This window comes from Hyperolius riggenbachi, chromosome 2 (genome assembly GCF_040937935.1).
Source record: "Hyperolius riggenbachi isolate aHypRig1 chromosome 2, aHypRig1.pri, whole genome shotgun sequence".
Taxonomy (NCBI): domain Eukaryota; kingdom Metazoa; phylum Chordata; class Amphibia; order Anura; family Hyperoliidae; genus Hyperolius; species Hyperolius riggenbachi.
This window is the reverse complement of record NC_090647.1, coordinates 414,374,003-414,395,271: the sequence shown is the minus strand read 5'-3', so window position 1 is coordinate 414,395,271 and position 21,269 is coordinate 414,374,003. Positions and strand designations below refer to the sequence as shown.

General features: G+C 49.9%; 1 long non-coding RNA gene across 2 annotated transcripts in view; it reads right to left on the bottom strand.

Moving 5' to 3' along the window:
• Nucleotides 1–21,269, bottom strand: part of LOC137544525 (uncharacterized) — a 159,317-nt gene that overhangs the window by 78,620 nt on the left and 59,428 nt on the right. Inside the window, exon 1 of one of the 2 annotated variants that reach the window (XR_011025896.1) lies at nt 632–749. The exons of the other annotated variant lie outside the window; for it this stretch is intronic. This is a non-coding gene — a long non-coding RNA (uncharacterized lncRNA). Of the gene's footprint in view, nt 1–631; nt 750–21,269 lie in introns of those variants that run through there. 2 annotated transcript variants of the gene reach the window in all.

The following is a 21,269-nucleotide window of genomic DNA, read 5'->3' as shown; positions in this document are numbered from 1 at the left end:
GCGCATGCACACAAGAGCCCAATTTGCAACCGAGCCAGATTACCGGGGATGATTGTGGCTGAACAGAGCAACACGGGTGGTCAGTGAGGGAGGCAGTGGTGCCTATGGGGCTGGAGGAAGCCCCAGGTAAGTATAAAAGCTCTCTGATTCTAAAATATATGGTGCTCAAGTCAAGGCTGCAAGCAATGTGCTTCTGTAAATGTAGAAGTGGGAGCACTGAACTGTAACTGGAGGAGACAGTACATAAAGTCAGGTCAGTACAGGGGAGTGGGGTGGGAAGACAAAGACCCCAGCTTATTGAATGGGATAAGCAGCGCTGCTAACCAAATCCTGCTGCCAGCTGGGGGGAAACACAGGAATAGGAGAGGGGGTTTGTCAGTCAGAACTCTGCACTTTTTCACATACAGTTCAAAAGCAACCAGAGCAGATGTGTGCATGCTGAATGATAGGCTGTCACTGAGGCAGTGTGTGCTGTGTGCTGCTTGTCTGCTCTGTGTGCTTCTGAACCGTAGGTGAAAAATTGCACAGCTCTAAAGAAATCCCCTCTCGAACTGCCTGTGTCTGCTCCCAGCTCAAGCATGGAAGCTCGTCTCCCCTTCTATTCCAGTCTTGGAAAGCAAGCTAAAATTACCTCGCTGCTGCAGAGTCAGGACTGAGGGAATAATGAAAGCTGACTCTTCACTGTGTCGTCCTCCTCCTGACCTGGACTAGGCTGCCTCACTCTTCCAGGCTGCTTGAACTAGCCGGGTTTTGTGTGGGCATGCTTCATTGGCTGCCTCTCTCCCTTTCTTTGTGCCAGAGCCTCTCTGATTGGCTGGTGCTAGGAAGGGAGGGTGGGACAGAGGAAGAGATTTGTATTGGCTCAGCCACCCGGGGACCAGCCTCTGTGTACTGGCCGGTAGTGATGGGAATTCCGGCTCTTCTGAATCGGCTCCCATTAAAGAGCCGGCTCTTACGGCTCTGAATCGGCTCTTCATTAAATATCACTAGACACCACTCCGAATCGGAGTAAAAGCCCCGCCCCCGTCTCCATGACAACTCCAGACTGCTTCTCTGAATGGTGCAATCCCTCCTGCTACTGCTCTGCTCCGCCCCATACACTCCTACAAGCTGGAAGAGGAGGACTACATCTCCCAGCATGCCTCAGCGCCCTTTATTACAGAGCAAAGCAGAGCTCTGTGGGGCGGCTGGGTCAGGGCCAGCTTGCTGGCACCAGGGACTTCGGTCCCCACCCGGCTCCCTCTCGGGGGAGCCACCCGGACCATGTGGACACGGTTGCAAACATGGCCAGGCCCTTTGGGTGACCACTGGGCAACGTCGGGGTCCTCCAATCCTTCGGGTGTCGGAGGACTCCAGGATCCTCCAACCCCTCAGGTGTTGGAGGATGCCACCCCCTGAGCCGAAAGCAAAGAGGGAAGGTTCCCTTCAGGGAACAACCGGAAGGGCCCTGCTTTATTGTGGGGCCCGTGGCTACTCATGCACGTTTTGTGGGGGTGCTTTAGGGCACTCGCGCTTTTTCCGTGCATGGGGCTAATAGCCTTGCTTACACGGGACTCCTGTTGCATGCAACAGGAGCCAAGAAAGCTTAAAAAATAAATAAATAGGCTCTTTTAAAACTGAGAGCCGGCTCTTGTCGTTCGCAGCAAAGAGCCGGCTCTTAGAGCCGGCTCGTTCGCGAACGACCCATCACTACTGGCTGGAGGCTTCCGGGTAGCACAACTGATACATTTTACTGTAAGTTACAGCCGCGGCTGCACTGTAGTGAGGCAGGGGACTGCGGCCCAACACAGCGTGTCCTGCGGACCGGTATTGGGCCGCGGACCGGTGGTTGGGGACCCCTGCTCTAGTCCTTTGAGAAGGCCTAGGGACAAAAAGCTCATCTACCAAGCTATTATATTGCCCTCTGATGTATTTATACATGTTAATTAGATCCCGTCTAAGGTGTCTTTTCTCAAGACTAAATAAACCCAGTTTATCTAATCTTTCTTGGTAAGTGAGACCTTCCGTGCCACGTATCAATTTTGTTGCTCGTCTCTGCACCTGCTCTAAAACTGCAATATCTTTCCTGTAATGTGGTGCCCAGAACTGAATTCCATATTCCAGATGTGACCTTACTAGAGAGTTAAACGGGGGTAATATTATGCTAGCATCTCGAGTTTTTATTTCCCTTCTATTGCATCCCAAAAGTTTATTAGCTTTAGCTGCAGCGGCTTGGCATTGAATACGATTATTAAACTTTTTGTACTCCTAAGTCCTTCTACAAGTTTGATGTCCCCAACTGCATCCCATTTATTTTGTATGGTGCTAGACCATTAGTACGACTAAAATGCATGACTTTACATTTTTCAACATTGAATTTCATCTGCCATTTGTGTGCCCATATAGCCATCCTATCCAGATACTGTTGCAATATGTCACTATCTTCCTGAGGGCCCTTTTCCACTTGCAATCGCCAGCGTTAGCGCTAAATGCTAGCAATTACGATTCAGTAAAATCCTTTTTTTTTCCTGGCGATAGCGTTTGCGATTTTGCTATGCACTGCAGGGCATAGCAAAACCACGGCAATAATCGCTCCGCCGCGCGTTTGAGTTTGTGTAAAAATTGAATCGCGGTAGTGGAAATAACCTACCGCAATTCCTATGTTATTTAGCAAACCCTAGCGATTTTGAAATCGCTAGTGATTTGTGCTTTTGCGATTCAGCAAACGCAATCACGTTAGTGGAAAAGGGCCTTCGCGCTGAACGCTAGCAATTGCGATTCAGCAAAGTTAGCAAATTTCCCCGGCGTTTGTGGACTCTAGTTCGTCCATTTTATTTGCAAGGCTCCTAGCATTGGTTACCATGCACTTTATATTTTTACCACCACATTTTCCAATTTTGGTTACCTGAAATGGGCTACTTAAAGTTTTACCAACCTCCTTACTCTTTATACTGTGCCCACCCCTCTCTCCACCCCCTACAATGTTAGGCTCCCACTGTCTTTTTACCTTGTCTTGTCTACATATTGAGACTTTACCCTCAATATTCAACCATTCCCCACTGATCTTTTTTTTTTCTTCAATACAAAACTGAGCATTTGAACATGTTGATTCTGCTTAGCTTATCATGCATGTTCAGTTATATAGAGCAGGGAGGAGGATGGATCAGAATACCTACAGCTGAAGATGAAAAGTACATAAATAACCTAGGAAATCCTTCCTGGCTGATCGCTGTTCCTGGAGCATCATTGGTCCCAGATGTTGAGTGAGCGACTTCTGTATACTGTCATGCAATCTTTGTTCAATCTAACTGCAAATGGATGAATTAATCAGAGAGCACTGTGTGCCTCTGCTAGTGTAACAGAATTAGGCCCAGTGCACACCAAAAACCTCTAGCAGATCCGCAAAACGCTAGAGGTTTTTGAAGCAGATTTTAGAGCAATTCTAGGCATGTTTAGAGACGTTTTCAGATTACACATATTGTTACAGTAAAGCTGTTACTTAACAGCTTCTGTAACAAAAACGCCTGGAAAACAGCTCTGATCTAGTGTTGAGCGGTTTTCCACTTTCCTATACTTCAACATTGAGGCAAAAACGCCTTAGAAATCTAAAAACTGCTGCGGTCCCCGTGCTAATCCAGTCTGACTTTAGTCAGAGCACCTGATCTGCATGCTTGTTGAGGGGCTGTGACTGAAAGTATTAGAGACACAGGATCAGCAGGAGAGTCAGGGAACCAGTATTTTTTTTAAAGAAAAAAATCCATATCTTTTTCAGTTTAGGTTCCCTTTAATGCTTTATCTTTCCCACAATCAAATATTTGATATCTTCCTTTGTCTCTGGAAGGCCTTCAATGTCTCTTATGGTGCTTACACACCTGTGATGGATGTCGCTCGTCGGGGACCAGGACCTGATCCCTTTCGACGACATCACTGGGCCGGACTGCACACACGCGTGTCAGCTGTACAGTTGATGACGCTCTGTGTTGCTATGTGGGGTGACAACGGAGGGACAGATAACACCTGGGTTGGGGTTTGTCGGTTGCCATACACCCGCCTGATTATCGGCTTAGGCAGTCATTATTGGCTGCCTCAGCCAACTTAAGTCAGGCCTGTGTATGGGCCTTTGCTCAAATAATTTCCAATCATCAGTTTCCACTCTGTACCTGCTATCTGGGGGGGATACCTCAGAGAAGCAAATCCTAGCACATACCTTTAATTTTGATTGGCCACTCACCAATTTTACCACCATCAGAGTTTGTTGGGTGTTGGATTTTGCACATGCTCATACCGATAGTGATATCCATGCACACCGTTGAAAATAAATGATTGTCGTTCAATCAGATTTGGCAAGACGGATCAGGATTCACCACCGATGTCGGTCATTGGTCGTTAGTTTAAACGATCATTTGTAAAATAATTGCACACAGCTATCTAACGATCGGTGATTTTGTAGCAGTTATAGACTATAGCCTAAGGGCCCTTTCACACTGGTGCGGTAAATTGCCGCAGCCTAATTAAACCCTATGGGGAAGTTCATGCTTCCCACGTTGTGGTACACTGCGCCGGAAGTCCCTAATCTAACGCTAGCGCAGAACAACGTTACCGTGCGTGATCCGTGGCGCACTTCGGCGACATGCGTCGGTCTGGAAGTCATGCTAGTCTAAGGCGACGCAGGGTTTTTAAAAAAAAGTTGATGTTGCACTGCGCATGCACGGAAGCATATTTTTACAATACGCTTCTGAAAACCCCAAAGCAGGAAGTGACTGCAAGCGCACATCACTTCCTGCTTGGCTGGTGGCCAGAAAAAGAACACCACATACTAACACGGTGTTCCCTAACGGCTTGTTTTTGGAGGTGCGGCGGGCACAACGCACCGCACTGTTGATGTCGGTTTGTAATGTGAAACTGGCCTAAAGTGTGTACAAAGCTTTAAAGTTATTGATTAAGGAAGAAAACTGTCTATGGGGGGTACTTACCTTAGGAGGGGAGGCCTCTAGATCATAAGGAGGCTTCCCTGTTCTGTTCCGTTCATATTTGTACCTCTGTGTTGCAAGGATTGTGTTATCCTAACACAGTGGTAACAAGTGTGATGCTGGATAACACTGTGTGCATTCCAAAACAATTGACTAGGCAGACAGGGTGTGTTGAATTATGCCCGTAATGTCACATGCACTTTGCAGCATACATAGTTTAAACCAGGGGTGTCAAACTTAAATAGAAGGAGGAACGAAATGTGAAACTTAGACCAGGTCAAGGGCCGAAAATCATACCCCCCTCCCCCCCATTTGGAATGATCACACAACACCCACAAGTGGCACTGCATGTTATTGCCACGGTGCGACAGAAAAAAAAACAAAAAACCTCATTGTAGGTAGGTAGCCAGGTATAGGTGCCCCCTGTATTGGAAGCCAGGTACAGTTGCCCCCAGTATAGGTAGCCAAGAATAGGTGCCTCCAGTATAGATAGCTAGACATAGTTGCCCCCTGTATAGGTTATCCAGGCATAGGTGCCCCAGAATAGGCAGCTAGGCATAGCAGGTGCCCCAGTATAGGTAGCCAAGAATAGAGAGGTGCCCCAGTAGAGGTAGCCAGGCACAGCATGTCCCCTAATATAGGTAGCCAGGCATAGCAGGTGCCCCAGTATAGGTAGCCTGGCATAGGATCCCAAGTATAGGTAGCTAGGCATAGGTAGGTACCACAGTATAGGTTGCCAGCACAATGCGGCCCCAGTCACTCTCAAGAAGGTGTTCCGAGCATGTGGCACCTCTTAACATGTTGCCACATGTGTCCAACACCTCGCCAAATGCGGCCCTGGTGCCCAGCAAATATCCAAACGTCGCCTGAGGTGCCCAGCAGCTATGAATATGTTGCAGAAGGTGACCAGCAAAGTAAAACTTGTGGGCCCACCCGGCCCAGCTCCTCTAAATCTATCGCCACATGTGTCCGCAGCACCTTTTAAATATGTCAGCAGTTCCCCAGCACACATATTTCCCCAGCACACAGACAGCCCACAGATCCCCCAGCACACACAGATCCCCCAGCACAAAAACAGCCCCCAGATTCCCCAGCCCACAAATCCCCCCCGCACACAGATAGCACACAGATTTTCTAGCATACGGACAGCCCGAAGATTCCCCAGCCCACAAATCCCCCAGCACACAGATAGCACACAGATTTCCTAATTCGAATGTACCCGAATAGTCATTCTCGAATTTGGCCGTGATCACGGGTGTTAACGCGTGATCACGAATTCGGCTTCGGTATCCAGGGTGATGACGTCATTGGGCCAATCAGAAGACCCCCAGCCAAGGTCCTAGCAACTAATCAGAGGAGGGGAGTCTGGCCCTTCCCTCCTCTATATAAGGCAGCGGCCATCTTAGGGAGCGCGTCCCTGCTTGTGACTCTGCGGTACTGAGAGCATCTCCAGTGCTGTCGTGTGTCTTAGCAAGTGCTTGTCAACTGTTTAACACAGCGTTTTACCTCCTAAACACATTCTGAACACATTTATTGTACTTAGCAAGGAAATGAGCAGCGCTACTTAAAAACAGACTAGTGCCTACCTGCAAAAGAGTGCAAGCCCCACTTGTGGGGTCGAATACACACCGAGCATACACATGACCTGTCTACCACTAGAGGAGGATGTTGGTTTCCATCAACAGCTTGCATGCAACCTATTAAGTACTCGTCCCTCCCACTGCGAAGAAGTCAATCCTCCATGGGAGGGGCCTAACACTAACTAAATCCTAACCTATGTATATGCATAGCCTGGGTGCGGCTAATCAAATAAAATCGAAAATTGCGCAAAAAGGTGGATCAGCGCAACACCAGGCCGCCTCCGAATGGCCTCCATCAGAGATGCGCTGAGCCCCCCCAGGAACTACAAACGCACCTTGAACCCAAACAGAAGCTCTGCATATACACCAAAAGCATGGCTGTTAAGTGGGAGCAGCTGACCAAAAACGAATTACATTAGTACATAGCAAGGAAATGAGCAGCGCTACTTAAAAACAGACTAGTGCCTACCTGCAAAAGAGTGCAAGCCCCCTGGGGGGGGCTCAGCGCATCTCTGATGGAGGCCATTCGGAGGCGGCCTGGTGTTGCGCTGATCCACCTTTTTGCGCAATTTTCAATTTTCGATTTTATTTGATTAGCCGCACCCAGGCTATGCATATACATAGGTTAGGATTTAGTTAGTGTTAGGCACCACCCATGGAGGATTGACTTCTTCGCAGTGGGAGGGACGAGTACTTAATAGGTTGCATGCAAGCTGTTGATGGAAACCAACATCCTCCTCTAGTGGTAGACAGGTCATGTGTATGCTCGGTGTGTATTCGACCCCACAAGTGGGGCTTGCACTCTTTTGCAGGTAGGCACTAGTCTGTTTTTAAGTAGCGCTGCTCATTTCCTTGCTATGTACTAATGTAATTCGTTTTTGGTCAGCTGCTCTCACTTAACAGCCATGCTTTTGGTGTATATGCAGAGCTTCTGTTTGGGTTCAAGGTGCGTTTGTAGTTCCTGGGGGGGCTCAGCACATCTCTGATGGAGGCCATTCGGAGGCGGCTTGGTGTTGCGCTGATCCACCTTTTTGCACATTTATTGTACTCATTTATAGATAGCTAGTGATTTGATTGTATAGTTCAGTCAGTTAGTGTAGTGTATATACTGTATACTGTGCTAGGCTAGTGTTAGGTGCTAGGGCCTGCTAGCCTAGGTAGCCTTAGCCTACTAGCTTAGGTAGGTTAGGGATTATAGTTAGTTGTGTACTAGTACTAGTTTAGTTCATTTGTACTGTTAGTCTGTGAGTTTATTAGCTTCAGTACTGTGTTAGTTATTGTACAGGCCAGCATCTATTGTGATCTGTGACTGGCTGCGTGTCATCTGCCCGACCCTATTGATTGCATCCTTGTGTGACAGACTTTTATTGTCACTCACTGTCTGTCACACGCGTTAGTTATCGACTACTGTATACACTACTGCTAGGGATTATAGTTAGTAGTAGTTGTGTTACCTACGTACTAGTTTACTTAATTTGTACTGCTAGTCTGTGAGTTTATTTAGTGCCGCAGGCTTCACTACTACTGTGTAATAGTTACTTCACAGGCCATTAGGCCAGCCAGCATCTGTTGTGATCTGTGACCGTCATCTACCCGACCCTATTGATTGCGTCCGTGTGTGACAGACTTTTATTGTCACTGTCTGACTGTCACACGAGTTAGTTATCTACTACTACACTACTACTAGGGATTATAGTTAATTTTTACCGACGTACGGGTTTACTTAATTTGTACTGCTAGTCTGTGAATTCTTTTAGTGCCGCAGGCTTCATTACTACTGTGTAATAGTTACTTCACAGGTCACTAGGCCAGCCAGCATCTGTTGTGATCTGTGACTGTCATCTGCCCGACCCTATTGACTGCGTCCGTGTGTGACAGATTTTTATTGTCACTGTCTGTCACACGAGTAAGTTATCGACTACTACACTACTACTAGGGATTATAGTTAGTTGTTACCTACGTACTAGTTTACTTAAAGGGAAGGTTCAGGGACTCTGTGAAAAAAATAAAAATCCAAATCCACTTACCTGGGGCTTTCTCCAGCCCGTGGCAGGCAGGAGGTGCCCTCGCCGCGGCTCCCGGTCTCCTCCGGTGGCGCACCCGACCTGGCCAGGCCGGGCTCTTCTGCGCTCCAATGTGCGTCTCACTGGTGCGCGCTGACATCATCGGACGTCCTTCGGGCTGTACTGCGCAGGCGCAGAACTACTAAGCCTGCACAGTACAGCCCGGAGGACGTCCGATGACGTCAGCGTGCACCAGTGAGACGCACATTGGAGCTCAGAAGAGCCCGACCTGGCAGCCGGCCTGGTCGGGTGCGCCACCGGAGGAGACCGGGAGCCTGCGAAGCCGCGGCAAGGGCACATCCTGCCTGCCACGGGCTGGAGGAAGCCCCAGGTAAGTGGATTTGGATTTTTACTTTTTTCACTAAGTCCCTGAACCTTCCCTTTAATTTGTACTGCTATAGTCTGTGAGTTTATTTAGTGCCGCAGGCTTCACTACTAGTCTACTAGTGTGTAATAGTTACTTCAAAGGCCAGTGGCCACTAGGCCAGGCCAGCATCTGTTGTGATCTGTGACTGTCATCTGCCCGACCCTATAGATTGCGTCCGTGTGTGACAGACTTTTATTGTCACTGTCTGTCACACGAGTTAGTTATCGACTACTACACTACTACTAGGGATTATAGTTAGTTGTTATATTCAAAAAATAGGCATTGGAATTAAAAGGGGCAGGACATAAATTACCCATCAAAATAATATTATAATGATAATAATATTCTAAATAATACGCATAATCCACTTCATAATTACAATAATCGTATCAAAATTTATTGAATGAATTCATAGTGACATTAAAAATCACATGGGATGGCCACCCCGTCACAACTCATCCATCCAAACACACCAACACTCAGTCACACACATACGCCGGCACCTAAGACTAGAGTAGAAAAAAAGTCCAAAAAACACAATGTTGGAAAAAAGAGGAATCATTTGCTTGGACACTCTGTTGTATATATATATATATATATATATATATATATATATATATATATATAGGCTGCCACTGTAGTCACCAGAAGCAGGATAGGATCCAACATGAATTGACAAACTATTGCTGGAGAGCCTTGACATAAAGCATCAGCACAGATTGCAGTAGATAACAGCAGGTCAAGCACAAGAAGCAGCACGAATCAGCAGCAAATCACACTTTGCAAGCGCAGCATAGCACAACATTGACAGCGCGATATAACGCTAAGCTTGTCTCACCATGTCCATGAGTATCTGCCGTGCATGGGCTGACAGTTCATCTCACCGCAAGTGGGTAGCCTGCTGGTCATGGCCAAGTGTGTATTCCCATCTCACATCAGTGTTGGGTGATTTCCGTAATGTCCATATGCTATATTTGGCTCAGCGTGAATGCGGTAGCACTACAGGTCCAAGCAGCAGTTGTCTTGGTCAGCTCGACTAGGCAGCGTGCGTGGCCGTAAGGCCCTTTGACAGACCTATAGTGGGTGGCTGGATGGAGGTTGGGACGGCGTGGCGTCCCATGCAGAGAACGTGCGGCTCCCCCGACGTTTCGCCGGCTTCCGGTTTTCTCAAGGGGGAGTGGTTGCCGACAAGATGGTCCCGAGAGCTCTTGTCTAACAACTAACCAATCAAACAACACTCCGCCCATTCGTGACATCACTGCACAGTGTGTATGGTAGCGGAGAAGAGACGAACAAGGGGCGGGCCCAGGAGATAGAGTGGCAATGGATGCAAACGCTGCCTGAGCAGTAGGTATATCTATAATATGTGTGTATGCAGGGTCTAAAAAAGAGAAAAAGATTACGAGGTCTAACAATGCCAGTCTGCAAAACACAAAAAGAAAAGAAAAAGCACAGTGACCCTGCATAGTCGACAGCACAGCTCACCCATTGCCAGTCCACTCATGCACCAATCACTCCCCACGACCACACACACATAAATCAATCACAAAACATCCGTGATATCCCAGACGGTTAACCTCTTCCCAACCACGTCACTCCGATGGGCGTGGCCGCGGTGGCAGCCCCAGGACCGCCTAACGTCGATTGGCGTAAAGTCCTGGGGCCAGCTAATGCAGGAGATCGCGCGGAGGCTGCGCGCGCATCTCCTGCTTGGGGGGCGGAGTTCCGCCCCGCCTTCAATCTCCGAGCGGCTATTGCTACTCGGGAGACTGTTAGACGGCGTGATCGCTGTCTATTTACATGTACAGCGATGCAATCGGCAGCAGCGCTGTACTGGGGACAGCCCTGTCACACGGCTGTCCCCCTGGGGGACAAGAAAGCGATCGGCTCTCATAGGCAGAAGCCTATGACAGCCGATCGCCGTAATTGGCTGGCTGTGGGGAGGGAGGGAGGGAAGATATTTAAAGAAACATGTTTTTTTAATTAAAAAACACTAACAATAATATCTATACAAAAAAAATTAACATGGGGTGAGAGATCAGACCCCACCAACAGAGAGCTCTGTTGGTGGGGAGAAAAGGGGGGGGGGGGAAATCACTTGTGTGCTATGTTGTGCGGCCCTGCAGCTTGGCCTTAAAGCTGCAGTGGCCTATTTTACTAAAAATGGCCTGGTCACTAGGGGGGTTTAGCACTGCGGTCCTCAAGAGGTTAATCAATGTTGTTGTTGCATATGTGTAATATATATATATATATATATATATATATATATATATATATATATATATATATATATATATATAAGACTGCCAAAAATAATCGCCCACACAACTGAAAAACAAAAAAAAAAATAGTTAGTTGTTACCTACGTACTAGTTTACTTAATTTGTACGGCTACTGAGTTTATTTAGTGCCACAGGCTTCACTACTGTGTAATAGTTTATTTGTCACTGTCTGTCACACAAGTTAGTTTACTGTGTAATAGTTACTTCACAGGCCAGGCCAGCATCTGTTGTGATCTGTGACTGTCATCTGCCTGACCCTATTAATTGCGTCCGTGTGTGACGAACTTTTATTTGTCACTTTCTAACACAAGTTAATTCTCGACTACTGTAGACTACACTACTATTAGTACTACTACTATAAAAAAAAACAAAAACAAAAAAAACCTTTTTTTTTTTTTTTTTTTTTTATGTCACTCACCACCAGACTATTAACGTTTACATCCTTTCCCGCCCTTTACATATATATTTTTTTTGTTTTTCTTATTGTATTTGTATATTATTGCACAATGACTGGCAGAGGTAGACAGCGAGGCACCACCAGGAGAGGCAGCGCCATTGCTGCAGCCACTGCCAGCACCAGCAGGTCTGTGACTGGTCCGCCGCCAGCCACTGACCGCAGAGTTGTGGAGGAGGGAGCAGAGGCACAACAGCAGCGTGTTGCGCCCTTCTTTGAGACGGGTCGTCGCCCCCGGCCCATTGCGGAAAGTCAGGCACAGGCTGTCGTGGAAATGATGGCGGAGCAGCAAGCCACCGTTTCCAGCCAGACCTCCAGCACTAGCGAGACCAGTGCCACCACCACCAGCACTCCGGTCCGCAGCAGGCCTCCACCACCGCTTGAGGTCACGTCGACCCCAGCGACCAGCCTGCCCTCATTGAGCTCACTCTTCACCCCAGGGACCGCGAGCGTTTTGAGGGATGTTGTGGAACAGTTTGAGGAGGAGATGATGGGGCATGCAAGGAGGAGGTGGAGGAGTTTGTTGTTGGCGCACAACAACCAAAATTTCATGAGGAGGAGGAGGGGCCCGATGTAGGGAATGTTGGGGCAGAGGAGTTGGTTGAGAGCTCAAAGGAAATGTTTGGGGATGATGATGATGGTGCGCTGTATCGTCCCTATGTGCCACCACCAGCACAGTTGGTTGAAGGCAGCTCGTCATCGGAGGAGGAGAGGCGCGGCAGCAGCATGGCGGCCAGCACAGGGCGTGGAAGGCAGGAGCCACAGCCTGCTGCTTCAGCGGCTACCACCACCCGCACCAAAGCTCCTCCAAGCAAAGGGAAAAAAAACACAGCCCTCCAAAGGCAAAAAAACTCTCCAGCCCTCAAGCTTGAAGGGCAAGTTGAAATCCCCACTCTGGCGGTACTTCACTGTGTGCGTTGACGACAAGACCCGTGCCATTTGCCACAGTTGCGGTACCAGCCTGAGCAGAGGTCGCGATCTGAACAAGTTGGGTACCTCGTGCCTGCAGACCCACTTGGAGACCAAACATTTTCAGGACTACAGTGAGTTTCTGAAGGTGAAGGACAGTGGCGCAGGCAGTGGTCAGAGCCAGACAGCCACTGCACAGACTTCAGCAGCAGCAGCATCCCACCCTCCTGCTCATCCAGCATCAGCAGCACAGAAACTCACTGCTCCCCCCACCCCCCCCCTTTCCCCCTGCCCGGGCAGCCTGTCCTCAGTGGCCTCATCTGCTCCCTCCACAGTCGCCTCCTCATCCTCTCGTGCAGGCAAACGCCGCCAGACCCTGCTCAGTGAGTACTTTCCCGGTGTGACCAAGGTTCTGCCCCCCACCAACAGGCGCATCTGGGTGCTGAACGGGTTGCTTGCCCGGGCCATGTGCTCCCAGCTCCTGCCATACTCCTTTGTGCAGGAGGGGAGTGACATGAGAACGCTCCTAAAGTACGGGATCCCGGAGTGGCAAATCCCAAGCCGCCACTACTTCTCCCCCACGGCGATCCCAGCACAGCATCACTTTGCTATGGCGAACATGGGCCGCTTGCTCGATCACGCCGTGAGTGAGCGGATCCACGTCACCATGGATTCATGGAGCAGCCGTTTTGGGACAGACCGCTACCTGTCCTTCACGGCCCACTGGGTCAGCCTGGTGGAATGTGCCAGCGAGGAAGCTGCAGGTCCATCCTCGGGTGCATCAGCAGCACCAGTTGTCCACTATGTGGTGCCACCACGCAGGGTCAGGGGAGCAGCAGCAGCTGCTGCCAAGCGACCCCGCCTCAACAGCAGCGTGAAGGCCCGCCATTGCCAAGCGCTGCTGGGGATGAGAAGCCTGGGGAAGAACAGTTTGATGGCAGCCAACATGCTCCGCTACCTGAGGGAGCAGGAGAAGACGTGGCTGACCCCCAGAGGCCTCGGAGTCGTATTGGTGGTGTACGACAATGTGGCCAACCTGCTGGCTGCCATCACCAGGGGACACTTGACCCACGTCCCCTGCTTGGCCCACGTCCTGAACCTGGTGGTGCAGAAGTTCCTGCACATCTACCAGGGGTTGGACAATCTGTTGGAAGCGGCTCGGAAAATTGTGCGCACTTTCCGACGATCAGCCGCTGCCACAGCAAACCTGGCCGACATGTCTGCTTGGTGTTGGCTCCCTTCCTGCAGGGAACCAACCTGGTCAGTGAGGAACGGGCATCCCTCTGCCAGTGGGTGCCCTTTGTTTGTCTGCTGGACAGGGTACTTTGTGATCTGCTGGATGTGGGAGAGGAGGCCCTGATCCCGCTGGAATAGCAGCCACCTGCACAGTCCACTTCTGTGCAGGATTTTGAGTTGTTGGAGGAGGAGGAGTTGGAGGTCCTGGACTTTGCTGTTGAGGGGGAACAGAGGAGCACTGCTGCAGTGGTGCGAGGGTGGAGAGATGTGGAAGAGGCTCAGGGGCCAGAGGAGGAGAACAGCGAACTTGAGGCCACTGACGTCTCTGCTGGATGGTCCACCCTGTTCCCCATGGCAGCACACATGCTGCGGTGCCTGCGCACAGACCCCAGGGTTAAACAGATGCGGGCTCGGGAGGACGCCTGCATCAGCATGATCCTGGACCCACGGCTCAAGGGGAAGGTGGCTCAGTTCCTGCCTGCTGGAGACCCTGAGCAGCGAACAAGGGAGTTGCAGCAGATCCTTTTTCGGCGATTGGAGGAAGCCTTCCCCCAGCCTTCCACCCCCTCTGTACCTGTCCAGCCAGCACAGCAACCGGTGCCTGCAGCCAGCAGCAGCAGTAGCATCAGGCGCCCAGGAGACCTGCTGTCCTTGACAAAGGCACTCTATATGACGGTAGAGCAGCCGAGAGAGGAGGTGCGTGCAGATGGGGCCGATTACATGGGTTCCTTCAGTGGACTTGACACCGGCGAGGAGCCTGTGGACCCCTTGGAGTACTGGGTTGAGAGCTTGCAGATGTGGAGTGAGCTGGCGCAGTACGCCCTGGAAGTCCTGTCTTGCCCCCCTTCCAGCGTGCTGTCCAAGAGGCGCTTCAGTGCGGCCGGTGGCTTGATCACGGAGAAGCGCTCTCGTCTGTCCCCAGAGTCCGTGGACAGACTCACATTTTTTGAAAATCAACAAGGCCTGGATTGAAGGCACGGTCCAGGCACCTGTTGTCAGTGAGAGGAGGACATGAGGTGCCTGGGAATTATTTTTTCACAACTTAAACCTTCAGTCCCCTGCTAATTTGGCCTGGTGCTGTGGTACCACCGGTAGGGTGGGCTTCACGACTGCTGTCCGGAACCTCCTGCTGTATGGTGTTTATTATTACAGCCGTGGTACCAACACTAGGTACCATGGGCCGTTACATTGCCTGCTACCAAACGTCACTCCTCCTCCTCCTGCTGCTGTATTTAAAGGAAAGGTTCAGGGAGGGTGGAGGAAAAATAAAAATCAATTTCCACTTACCTGGGGCTTCCTCCAGCCCGTGGCAGGCAGGAGGTGCCCTCGCCGCCGCTCCGCAGGCTCCCGGTGGTCTCCGGTGGCCGACCCGACCTGGTTAGGCCGGCTGCCAGGTCGGGCTCTTCTGCGCTCCAAGTCCTGGTACTTCTGCGTCCCACGCCGGCGCTCTGACGTCATCGGACGTCCGCCGGGCTGTACTGCGCATGCGCAGTAGTTCTGCGCATGCGCAGTACAGCCCGGCGGACGTCCAATGACGTCAGAGCGCCGGCGTGGGACGCAGAAGTACCAGGACTTGGAGCGCAGAAGAGCCCGACCTGGCAGCCGGCCTGGCCAGGTCGGGTCGGCCACCGGAGACCACCGGGAGCCTGCGGAGCGGCGGCGAGGGCACCTCCTGCCTGCCACGGGCTGGAGGAAGCCCCAGGTAAGTGGAAATTGATTTTTATTTTTCCTCCACCCTCCCTGAACCTTCCCTTTAACCTCCTGCTGTCTGTGTTCCCACTGCCAGGGTCCACAGAATTATGCACTGCTGCCATGCGCCACTAGCTATTACGCCACTACAATAGCTACATTTTTTTGGTAAAAAAAATAAATTCTGAGGTGTCTGGTTTGAAAACTGTGCTGTCCCAGTTGTGTATTGGACACAATGTGGGCTTCACAACTGCTATCCGGAACCTCCTGCTGTATGGTTGTAACGATTGGTGTCAGCACGAAGAGAGAATCTGATTCTTGGCGATCTGCAGTACCACCAAGAATGCAGATATACGCCTGATTATCGATGATCTGCAGAATCAGCGATTATACAGATGTATTGCTAACCTCTGGACACCAGAATAGTGAGAGTGTTTGGTGCAACAGTAACAACTCTGAGTGGAGACCACCAGAGGAGCTGGCGGCCTAAGACTCCTGAGGAATTCACCCCTGACTGTGGGTGATATTCCTGTAGCCTGTGGACCCCTGGGCGAGGGACCGAGGCTGGGTTGCAGGAAGCCCTGCAGCTAATATGAAAGGTATTGCCCTGGACTGGGCTAACGTAGTACAGAAATAGCACAATCCTAGTCTGGGTGTGAGGTCCGTAGTCACAACACCCTGGAACTAGTCTGGAGCATAACATAAATGATAATACAATTCCCTAGTCTTGGGTGTGAGGTCCGTGATCGTCAACACCCTGGAACTAGTCTGGAATATAACACAAATGATAATACAAGTCCCTAGTCTTGGGTGTGAGGTCCGTGAATGTCAACACCCTGGAACTAGTCTGGAATATAACACAAAGACAATACAGTTCTCTAGTCTTGGGTGTGAGGTCCGTGATCGTCAACACCCTGGAACTAGTCTGGAATATAACACAAAGACAATACAGTTCCCTAGTCTTGGGTGTGAGGGCCTTGATCTCAACACCCTGGAACTATGCTAGAGAATACACAGAAGATACACAGTATTCCTAATCTGGGGTGTGAGGGCCTTGATCTCAACACCCTGGAACTGGTCTAACAAATAAACAGTACAAGATAATCTGGCTCAGTGTGAATTCCCAAGTCCTCTTGGTTCAAACACACTGTAAGGATCTGACTATGGTCTGAATGCTTCCACAAAGTGTTTGCAATGGCAGACAACCAGCAACTGACAAGCAAGCAGAATATATAGTAGCTGAACTCTGCTGCCCCGCCCGAGCCACTCAGCCAATCATGAGTCCAGCAGGAATCAGCTGATCGTCCTGATCAGCTGACACTTCCCCTGCTGGTATAAAGGTCCTGACTTCTGGCCCGCGCGCGCGTAGCTCTTCATCCATCTATGTGGACTAACAGACCCAGCCACTCCAAAGGCACGCTGCTGCGTACAAACTGCCACCTTGGACGCGGAAACAGCCGCTTTGCTATTAGAACATGCGGCGGCTTTTCCGCGTTCTGCCACACTACCAGACGTGTGCCTATGTGTGCAAACTGCCGCGTTGGACGCGGAATCAGCCACCTTGCTTTAAGCAGACGCAGCGGCTTTTCCGCGTTTTCTCACAATGGTGTTTATTATTACAGCCGTGGTACCAACGCTAGGTACCATGGCCCATTACATTGCCTGCTGCCAAACGTCACTCCTACTCCTGCTGCTGTATTTGACCTCCTGCTGTCTGTGTTCCCACCGCCAGGGTCTACAGAATTATGCGCTGCTAGCCTGCTGCCATGCGCCACTAGCTAATATGCCACTACAATAGCTACATTTTTTGGTCAAAAAAAAAATCTGAGGTGTCTGGGTTGAAAACTGTGCTGTCCCAGTTGTGTATTGGACACAATGTGGGCTTCACGACTGCTGTCCGGAACCTCCTGCTGTATGGTGTTTATTATTAAAGCCGTGGTACCAACGCTAGGTGCCATGGCCTGTTACATTGCCTGCTGCCACACGTCACTCCTCCTCCTGCTGCTGCTGCATTTAACCTCCTGCTGTCTGTGTTCCCGCCGCCAGGGTCCACAGAATTATGCACTGCTGCCGTGCGCCACTAGCTATTACGCCACAAATTTAGCTATGCTGTTGAAGAAAACATTTTACAACAGTTGAGTTCTGTAAGGGAAAAAACATTAAGTTGGGTACAAGAGGGAGAATATGAACACAAAAAAAAAATGGTGGTGAAGAAGAAAAATAAGAAGAAGAATAACCAGGTGTAAGGGCCCACGGAGACGCCGCCGCCGCGTGGGGCAACATGGCGGCAGTCTTCGCTTCCCTGCCAGCAAGTTCCGCTTCACACGCGGAACTGCTGGCACGGGTTGGTGGGGACACCGCCGCCGCGGCTAGCGACATGGCGGCGGGTCCGGGGGTGCAGCCGGCGGTATTTAGTGCGCGTCCGCGCGCGGACCCTGGCCTCTCTGGTGCACAGAGGCAGAGGGTCACAAGCGCGCGCGCGCAAAGAGGCAGGATATTTACCTCTTACGCAGGAGGGTCAGCTGACTCTCCAGTCAGCTGATCGCAGGAGCCCTGGGGATTGGTTGGGCGGCTGGGTGGCGCTGCAGATGCGCTCCCAGCATAAAAGGAGCCTTCCTTCACTTGCTCTTTGTCTGCTGTCGTGAATACATTTCTGTGTTAGCGCTCAGACCCTAGTTCAGTGCCCTGGTGTTGATACTAAGGATTTCACACCTTAGTTAGGATTGTATTTGATATTATCTGTGTTTGACTCCGGCTATCCTTCACTACTCTCTCTCTCTACGCTATTGTACCTCTGCCTATCTGATCATTGTTGCCGACCTCTGCCTGATTACCGATTACTCTTCTGCTTTCCGCTCCTGTACCGCTGCCACCATCTCTGTTGCTGAACCCTTGCCTGTCTGACCTTTCTCCCTTCAGTGGAACATCTCCCACTGGAGGGTTATCTCTGAGGCTTGCCTCTCTCTCCGAGACGCCTGCCCCAAGCAGACGATTACTGCTAGGGGTCGAGATTCCTCACTCTGCCTGGTTAGAGGATCTCACTCACGGGATTCCCATTCAGAGGTAACCACACCTCTGAGGAATTGCCGTGTGGTGGATATTTCCACACTTCTGTGATATATTACTGTCTTTATTGTGTTTCTTTTGCTGAGGTGTCCAGAGGTTAGCAATATATCTGTATTATCGGTGATTTTGCAGATCATCAATAATCAGGTATATATCTGCATTCTTGGTGATACTGCAGATCGCCAATAACCAGATTCTCTCTGCGTGCTGACACCAATCGTTAACAATAATATTTTTTATAGCACTTTTCTCATAGCACTTTTCTCCCTGGGGACTCAAAGCGCTGTGACCCTGCATTATGCAGTCTCAAAGGCTAGGGAAAAGAGGTGAGTTTTTAGCTGTCCAGAGAAGGAGCCTCTTGTACTGATTGTGGAAGTTAGTTCCATAGAGTAGGGGCTGCATAGGAAAAGGCCCGAGCACCAAATGTTAAGTGTATCCTGGGAATAACCAGCTTCATCTTGTTGGCAAAGCGGAGGGTGCGTGGAGGAGCATAAAGTTCCAATAGATCCGCTATGTATTTGGGTCCCATGTGGTTTAGAGCCTTGAATGTCTGCAGGCAGATCTTAAAATTGATTCTTCATTTTACTGGCAACCAGTGAAGAGTTTGCAGTACTGGGGTGATGTGTGAGCTGCAGGGGCATTGGCTAGGAGTCTGTCTGCAGCATTCTGTACTAGTTGTAAGGGGCGCAGAACCTTATCTGTAGATCCAATGAACAGGGCATTGCAGTAGTCTAGGCGGGAGGATACAAATGCATGACCCAGGGCAGGTAGGTCTTCAGTTGGGATAAGGTGTTTTATTTTCGCTATATTTCTTAGATGGAAGAAGGAAGACTTGACGACAGCTGATACCTGCTGTCTGAGTTTTAGATTTCCATCCAGGATCAACCCAAGGTTTCGCACAGAGTCTTTATACTGTACAGTATCTCCCCCAATTGCTAGTTTGAGGTTGTGAGCGTTGGAACTTTATCCATCATGTGTGGACCATCTACCACCACCACCTCTGTTTTGTCAGAGTTCAGCTTAGCCAGCTAGTGTTCATCCAATTTTGTAAATCCACTAGACACGCATTTATGGATGCTGATGAGTCTTGGGTGCCAGGCTTGGAGGACAGATACGGTTGTGTGTCATCTGCAGGTGAAGAAGAAGAACCAGGGGAAGAAGAAGAAGAACCAGGTGAAGAAGAAGAACCAGGTAAAGAAAAAGAAGAACCAGGTGAAGAAGAAGAACCAGGTGAAGAAGAAGAAGAAGTACCAGGTGAAGAAGAACCAGATGATGATGATGAAGAAGAACCAGATGATGATGATGAAGAAGAGCCAGATGATGAAGAAGAAGAAGAAGAACCAGATGATGATGATGAAGAAGAACCAGATAATGATGATGAAGAAGAACCAGATGATGATGATGAAGAAGAAGAAGAAGAACCAGGTGAAGAAGAAGATGAAAAACCAAGTAAGGATGAACCAGAAGAAGAAGTAGAAGAACCAGGTGAAGAAGAAGAAGAACCAGGTGCCAATGAAGAAGAAGATGATGAAGATGATGGTGATGAAAGAATATGGTAAAACAGAAAAAGAAGACGGTGAAGAAAAAGATGGAGAGAAGAAAAAGAAGGTGAAGAAAAAGATGGAGAGAAGAAAAAGAAGGTGAAGATGGTGAAGAAGAATAAACAAGAAATGCAGAAAAAAGTTTTCCATCAAATCTTATTTTTTCAATTACACATATTTAATTGTGATTTCCTTTAAAAAAAAAATTGCTTTAAGGCCATCCGAATTCGTGATCACGACTATTACCCGAATTCAATTACTGATCACAACTCGAATTCTAATCAAATCCTATGGTCGTGATCACGACCGAATCCAAATTTGACCTGGACCTGAATTCGAATGTACTCGAATTGAATTTGGGTACATTCGAGCATGACTGGATAGCACACAGATTACCCAGCCCACAGATCCCCCAGCATACAGACAGCACACAGATTCCACAGCCCACAGATTCCCCCAGCACACAGATCCCCCAGCTAACAAACAGCACACAGATCCCCCCGGCATACAGACGGCATACAGACAGCACACAGATCCCCCCGGCATACAGACGGCATACAGACAGCACACAGATCCCCCGGCATACAGACGGCATACAGACAGCACACAGATCCCCCCGGCATACAGACGGCACACAGATCCCCCCGGCATACAGACGGCATACAGATCCCCCAGCATACAGACAGCACACAGATTCCCCAGCACTCAGATCCCCCAGCATACAGACAGCTCACAGATCCCCAGCGTACAGACAGCACACAGATTCCACAGCCCACAGATTCCCCCAGCACACAGATCCCCCAGCACACAGATCCTCCAGCCCACAGATTCCCCCAGCACACAAACAGCACACAGATCCCCTAGCACACAGACAGCACACAGATTCCCCCAGCCCACAGATTGCCCCAGCACACAAACCGCACACAGATCCCCTAGCACACAGACAGCCCACAGATTCCCCCAGCACACAGATTCCTCCAGCACTCAGATCCCCCAGCATACAGACAGCACACAGATCCCCCAGCACTCAGATCCCAAAGCACACAGATCCCCCAGCATACAGACAGCACAAGCACTCAGATCCCCCAGCCTACAGTTCCCCAGCACAGCACTTGCTCAATATATGCCCCGCC